This window comes from Lactuca sativa, chromosome 1, assembly GCF_002870075.4.
Source record: "Lactuca sativa cultivar Salinas chromosome 1, Lsat_Salinas_v11, whole genome shotgun sequence".
Taxonomy (NCBI): domain Eukaryota; kingdom Viridiplantae; phylum Streptophyta; class Magnoliopsida; order Asterales; family Asteraceae; genus Lactuca; species Lactuca sativa.
The window spans coordinates 72,937,893-72,944,483 of NC_056623.2; the positions used below are offsets into that span (position 1 = coordinate 72,937,893).

At 36.9% G+C, this 6,591-nt stretch overlaps 1 long non-coding RNA gene across 1 annotated transcript; it reads right to left on the reverse strand.

Annotated features, from left to right (window-relative positions):
* Positions 1 to 3,655: 3,655 nt before the first annotated feature.
* Positions 3,656 to 5,829, reverse strand: LOC111883620 (uncharacterized). The gene is made up of 6 exons (XR_008224356.1): positions 5,691 to 5,829; positions 5,533 to 5,580; positions 4,923 to 5,251; positions 4,306 to 4,619; positions 4,142 to 4,186; positions 3,656 to 3,863 (listed from the first exon to the last, which is right to left on the reverse strand). It is a non-coding gene; the product is annotated as an uncharacterized LOC111883620 (long non-coding RNA).
* Between the last annotated feature and the right edge of the window lie 762 nt (positions 5,830 to 6,591).

Sequence of the window (6,591 nt, forward strand, 5' to 3'; positions counted from 1 at the left end):
AAATAAAGAGTTTCTAGGTGTTTGGAGCTGTCCGAAGAAAGAACGGGTGAAAAACGAAGAAAAATGAAGCGAAAATGAAGATCAGGATCAGCGGGTTGTGCGACCCGCGTGCTGTTGCGCGGGTGGGTTGCGCGACCAGGTGTGATGAAGCGACATTGGCCCAAGACTTAACTGCAAGGTCTGCGCGACCCGCGTGCTACTCTGCGCGACCCGCGCACTGTGCTGGGCAATTTGGGCTATTTTTGGCTATTATTTGACCAGGTGTTGACCAAAGGTTTTAATGAGTTGACCTTTTGACTTTTTGTGACCAACATTGACCGAAATTGACCCTTTTTGACCCATAGATTAAAATGTTCAGCTTCCCTTCTTCTTCATTTAATCATCTTGACCTCCCACTCCATTCCTCTTATATAACCTTCCAGCAACCACCTCGCCGGAAAATTCAAGATTGTCGGAATTCTACCGGTCGTAATTTCACAAAACCACCGCCACAAACATCTCCCGTCATCCGATCCTCCGATTTAGGTCATTTTTGCCCTTACCTTAAGCATTGAGGACAATGCTTGTTCTTAAGCTTGGGGTGGGGCATTTCATTTTCCTTTTATATTATTTTTCCATGCATTTTTAATTAGGTTGCATAACATTTTAGATTTAAGCTAATTTTCATTCATTTTTTTTAAAATCCAAAAAAAAATTATTTTTTCTTTTTCACCTTTTATATTTTTGCATAACATTTAGCTTAGGCATTAACATTCATGCATTTTTGTTGTCTGTTTATTCTCACCCCTAGATGCCATGGAATAGGTTCACAGTTATTGTATCATTATTGGTCCAGGATCTTGTTGTTATCTCACCCATCGAACCGGGACCATTAGCTGCAGTTTGGGATTTCATACATGGGATCAGATGCTGGTAGCTTAAAGGGGTAAGTGATCATGGCCAGGTAGTTTTCATGAAGAATTATGCATACAATACTAATGACTGTAGGATATACTATAGCAATGGATGTCCTAGCCTTGCGGTCACTACCGCCGAGAGGATCACACTTGATCATGTTTGAACTGTTAGGATGAAGCACTAGTGCTTGTCCCCGAGTAGAATCTATATCCGGTCTCTTTACATCACCATATCTTTTTGCGATTTTCTTAGGATTTTAGAGAAGTCTTTTAGTCCGCATGTGGACATTTTCATTATTTTTGAAAAAAAAATCACAAATTTGAAGAGGAGCTTACATTATATCTTTATGCTCCACACATGGTCATTTTTCGCTTAGACCATTCGGATTATATTACTACCCTTTCGGTTCCACTTACACACTTTAGGAACCAAATTTTGAGTCAAAGGGTTGTTATTACATTACCTTCAAGTATAACAAAAAAAAACAAAAAAAAAACAAAAAAAAGGGGCAGGCAAATTCCCAGCTGCAGAAATCTGAGAAGGGTGACCGGTTCAATTATTGAACTAAATCTTCCAACATTTTGGTCACCCAACGTTTGATATTCATTTATTTAGGTATTTTTTATTGTATATAGATCGAATTGTTTTTCGCAAATTGGTGATGTTAGGGAGACTGTCGAGTCAGATACTACGGGAGGTTTGGGCCAACACCAAGTGATCCGATTCCTACAACGGTGCCTGAGCGATTAAACCTAGTTACACATGAGAGAAACCGGCAAATGTGAGATCAGAGTGTACACTTACAGAAGAGCTCCACCCGAGCCCATCCAGCTGCTTTCTCCCTACTACAGATATTCTTCATTGTATGCATGTTCCATTGAGGCTGCGACTGCTCATCCCTCCTTACTCACCTAAAGGAGTTATCCTGGCTGTGGTTTATGGTCCCTTTGTCATCGGATGAAAAAGTAATGAGATAATAGCAAGATCAGTTCTGACCATGTTGACTAATAGTGCTCAAGTTTTGCGGTTCTATCCATTCTTTTTATTTTCCTTAGGATAGTTCATCCCGAGTTCATTTTAGTCTTGTCTTACTTGAGGACAAGTAAGGTTTAAGCTTGGGGTGATTTGATAGTTTCATTTTATTTACTTCTTTTTATAGTTTATTTTAGCATATTTCATCCATAATCTAGTTAATTTTCATGCATATTTTCCTTTTTGTTATTTTATGACTATTTCGGGCACTTTCTAGTTTCGTGAGCTTTATTGCAGATTTCATGGAGACTAGTGGAGCGGGAATGTTCGGGACGTATGGAAAGCGATGGGAATTGGTGGAAAACAAGGATCTTAGGCTTGATGGGTGGTGGAGATGATGCATGGAGCGAGCTTGATGATTATTTGAAGGCTTGGAGAGAAATAAACATTTAAATTTGCAAGATGCGGGAGTATATTCAAGCATGCATAGATTATTAATCGGGCGAGTTTACGAGCTATGAATCATTTGGAGAAGCCAAATTGGGCTTAAATTGAAGAAAACTTGAAGAAAAATGGGCTAGGAGCTGATTGGGCTCGCACTGGGCCAAGTGGGCTAAGCTATGGAGGCCCAAAACCTCAAAGATGCTACATTCAGGGACCACCCGCGCAACCCACCCGCGCAACAGCACGCGGGTCGCGCAACCTCCTGCAGGGGCAGTTTCGGAAATTCTTCTTTTGAGCTATTTGAGGAAGGTTGGTGCCCATCTTTTGGAGACTCTTGGACATCCGATTTTTGGAGATTCTCTCTGGAGTTTTGAAGACTTTTGAAGGCCAAGAACACTTGAAGAACATCATATTTTTACATCTTGATCCTTGCTTAATGCTTGGTACAATTTTCTCTAACTTTGTTTCTTTGAGTTTAGCCATGCTTGGCTAAACTAATCTTGGTTGACTTTTGGTTAATCCTTTGAACTTTTGTTGAATGTTGAAGAATCCATGAACATGTTCTTAAATCTTTATGGGAATGTTTTGTGTTTTAACATCTTATCACTACTTGTATGTTTTAGTTCATGAGTTTAAATGTGTTTGTGGTGATTAGTTGGCTAATTTCTTGATTAAGTAAAGGATCCTCAAATTAGCAAGCAACAAATGATTTTTGTGTTGTTTTTGCTTCACACAATCATAAAAACATTTCCTCCAACATGGTGGTGAAAGCATTTGACCCCTCTTGGATTTGGTGACTTTTTGGTTCTTAATGCTAGTTGACTTTCACTAATTACATGCTATTTGGAATTAGTGACTTTGACTAAGGAAATTGTTATGAGCTTCTCTAGCCATTTCAACAATTAAGAAAAGTCTAGGTAATCTCAAGCTCCTTGGATTACTATAGCCAAATTAAGGATTTAAATAAAAGTATTGCACCATTGGATTCTAATGATATGTTCATCAAAAGTCAAAGTGAGGAAACTTTAAGTCAACCATCTCTCCCTTATTGATTTTACATCAAACTCTTATTTTTGTTGCATTTGTCTATATAAATCATAGTTAATTCTAGTTTGTTTCAAGTATTTCAAAACACCAAACCCCCCCCCCCCCCCCCATTTTATTTTTATTATCATTTTACAAGTATTTTTACAAAGAGATTTTTCATAGAGTTATAAATTGAACCAATCTCCGTGGATTCGATCCCTTTACCACTATACACTATTTTAGTGTGTAATATTTAGGGTTATTATTTGTGTTGGCCTCGACAACCACCACTCTTCTTTCTGAATCATTTCACACATTTATCAACCTCTTTCAATTGAGGAGCAATAGAAATAGAACCATCATGAAATGTTAGTATATTACAAATAAAAAAGGTATATACAAAAAGTCTACACATGAGACATAAAATACCTCTTTTCCTCCATAAGATACAAATCAAAATATAAATCAAACCATGGTGTCATACATCAACTCCCAACCAAATCTCTAAGGTCACTCTAAAGTACCTATGGAAGCAAAGAAGAAACGTAAAATAGTCTTAAGCAAAAAATAAAATGAAAAGTCGAAAGGTTAATGTACTGATAAATACTGGAACAAATCTACAACCATCACTGAGTTGTCATTTATAGAGCCAAATGGGTTCAAAGCAGTTGAATTCTTATGGGTAAAACTCATTCTTTTGGTATACTTGGAAAGTGGAATGACTAAACATTAGATTCCTTCCAACAAATTCTCATTGTAAAAATAGATAGCAGAATAATTGAGCAAAAAATGACAAATTTACCCTTTATAAAAGTAAAGATCACTTCTACATCAATTGCAAGAGAACCTAGGTAAAAAAAATGTTATCTGCCAATAGTATAAGTGAAAATACATTGTAGTAAAGGAAATAAACCATAGCATCATATTATAATTAATTGATTTATCAAAATAAAATGAAAAGTATACCTTGACAAATAGCACAACAGCCTCATCGTATGATTTTTTTTGTTATTTTCTTCTAAGTTAGTGGTCTCATTTCTCCCCCTGAAAAAAAAATTCAAACATAAATAAAGTAAAGTGGTATTTCTTTAACATAAACACCACAGTATATTAAATCACTGACCAATAATCCCAAAAAAATAACTATTAAGATATACCATAAGGAGATTTTGTACTACAATTATCAAACGGCTTAAACTCTCCTTATTCATTATCTGTGTTGCAATCCAATAGATGACATTCACTTTTGCCACACCCGGCTCACAGAAAACAGCGAGAATCTGTGATGAAGAAAAACAAAGCTGAGAGTTTCAAACTTTTAGTCTGAAAATGTAAACAGATAACATGTATACTGAATTGCTTGGTGGGTTTCATTTCTACTGAAGAACAACATAACCAATATTTTTTCCTTTCCATATTGGCCAAAATAATCCTTGAAACAAATAAATGTCAAATTAAAAGTAGAAACAACGAATTAAATTAAAAACTTTCAATCTAAATCCAAATACTAACGAAACTGTTGAAATTCAGAACTGAAAAAAACCATAACCAAAACATGATGCAGTAAGGTCGGTGTGATTTACCGGTTGATCCCTCGTGAATTTGGATATATCTCTACAGCAGCAACATTTCCAAAGACCTTTCCCAAGTCGAAAAATTTGTACAGTATCGGAATCTGGTGGCAAGTTAGGCAAACGAAGATCGTCTTTTGGGGTCTAAAGAAAGGCTTATACACATCAACGAATTTCCAGATCTTAGGGCAAGGGCAAAATTGGCATCAGTAGTCCTATGTATATGGTGGGGCTCAATCGGAGGAGAGATTAACATAATTTGGGGAAGTTGTACATAAATCTTTGAAGTCCTAAACCCATAGAAACAACAGCCCTCGTCGATTGTGATCAGAGTACACCCCCTGCACACAATAAGCAAGAAGCACAACTGAAAATAAACAAATTAACCAAGATTTGTATCACATCAATATTATTTTTGATGATTGATAGAATGTAAAGAATAAGAACAATGACATACATCTGTAACAAATATGCTTCAAGTATAAAAAAGAGAAAATAATTGGTCATTGTAACATGGAAATACATCAGTCTTTCACACAATAATCAACATGTTGAAAATTTAAAATTTTATAAATAAAATAAATAAAAATGTAATCTTATCACCTACACCATTAATATTTACCTGGAGTTTCTTAATACCATTATTATCCGCCAATATATCACATAAAACCTGCATATAGAAGCACATACATTATTCCGTAACTATAAACATCATAAATATGAAATATTAGATAACTGGTAAAAAAACAAAATCCAAAAATTAGTTCAACCAATATCTACCTTTTCATTAAGTTGAAAAAGGAAAAGCAGGGGAAAGCATCGCTATCATGGAAGTCTACCCTTTCAATCATAGTAACATTAGTCTTCTGTGTTGCTGGTGCAAGTCGGTCTGAAACCTTCCATATATTCTAATAGCAAAAGATTTGATTTTGATGGTAGACAAGAAAGATACGAAGGGGGAATCGATCGTCGTGACACCAGAGGACCTTGAAACAACTTGATTCACAGGATGAAGGACCGACGTAAGAGCTGTTGTTGTAACGTCGTCCAGGACAGAACAACAACAACAAACCTAACCCTAATTGGCGGAATCAGGGATGGAAAACGGGAAGCCACCGGAGGACGACGACATATATAAAAGGAGGTGCTGCAAAGGTTTCTGGATAAGAGCCGAGGGTTATATAAGAAACAAACTGCTGTGAATTCCAATTCCAATTCCAGTGAATATGTTTGTGAAAATGGGTTTGAATCGGGGGAGGAATCAGAAAAATTAGTAAATCTTTATAAAACGATAAATTACCTGTTGCTGCTCGATTTTAGAGAAGGGATGCGACCGCCGTTTGATTTTAGACAGTCGACTATCAAGTAGATTTCCAGCAAAACGAAGGTCGTGAAGACCGGCAGAAGGGCGTCTGGAGCTTCGACGGTTCCACGGTGGCGACCGATTCTAGAGCTGTATACATGCATAGCGGTGGATGGAGGCTTAAAGGAGGCAGAGACGATCAGTTGAGGGTATTTCAGAGAGGCGGTGTAGAAGGATCTGGAGGCCTTGACCATGATAGATTCAGAGAGAAATGAGTATTAGATTAAGCGGTGGAATAATTAGAAGAAGGTATAAGAGATAGTGAAGTTGAGTCGGTGACAGTAAGCACATTTCTATCGGCAGTAGGCGGTGAGCAGA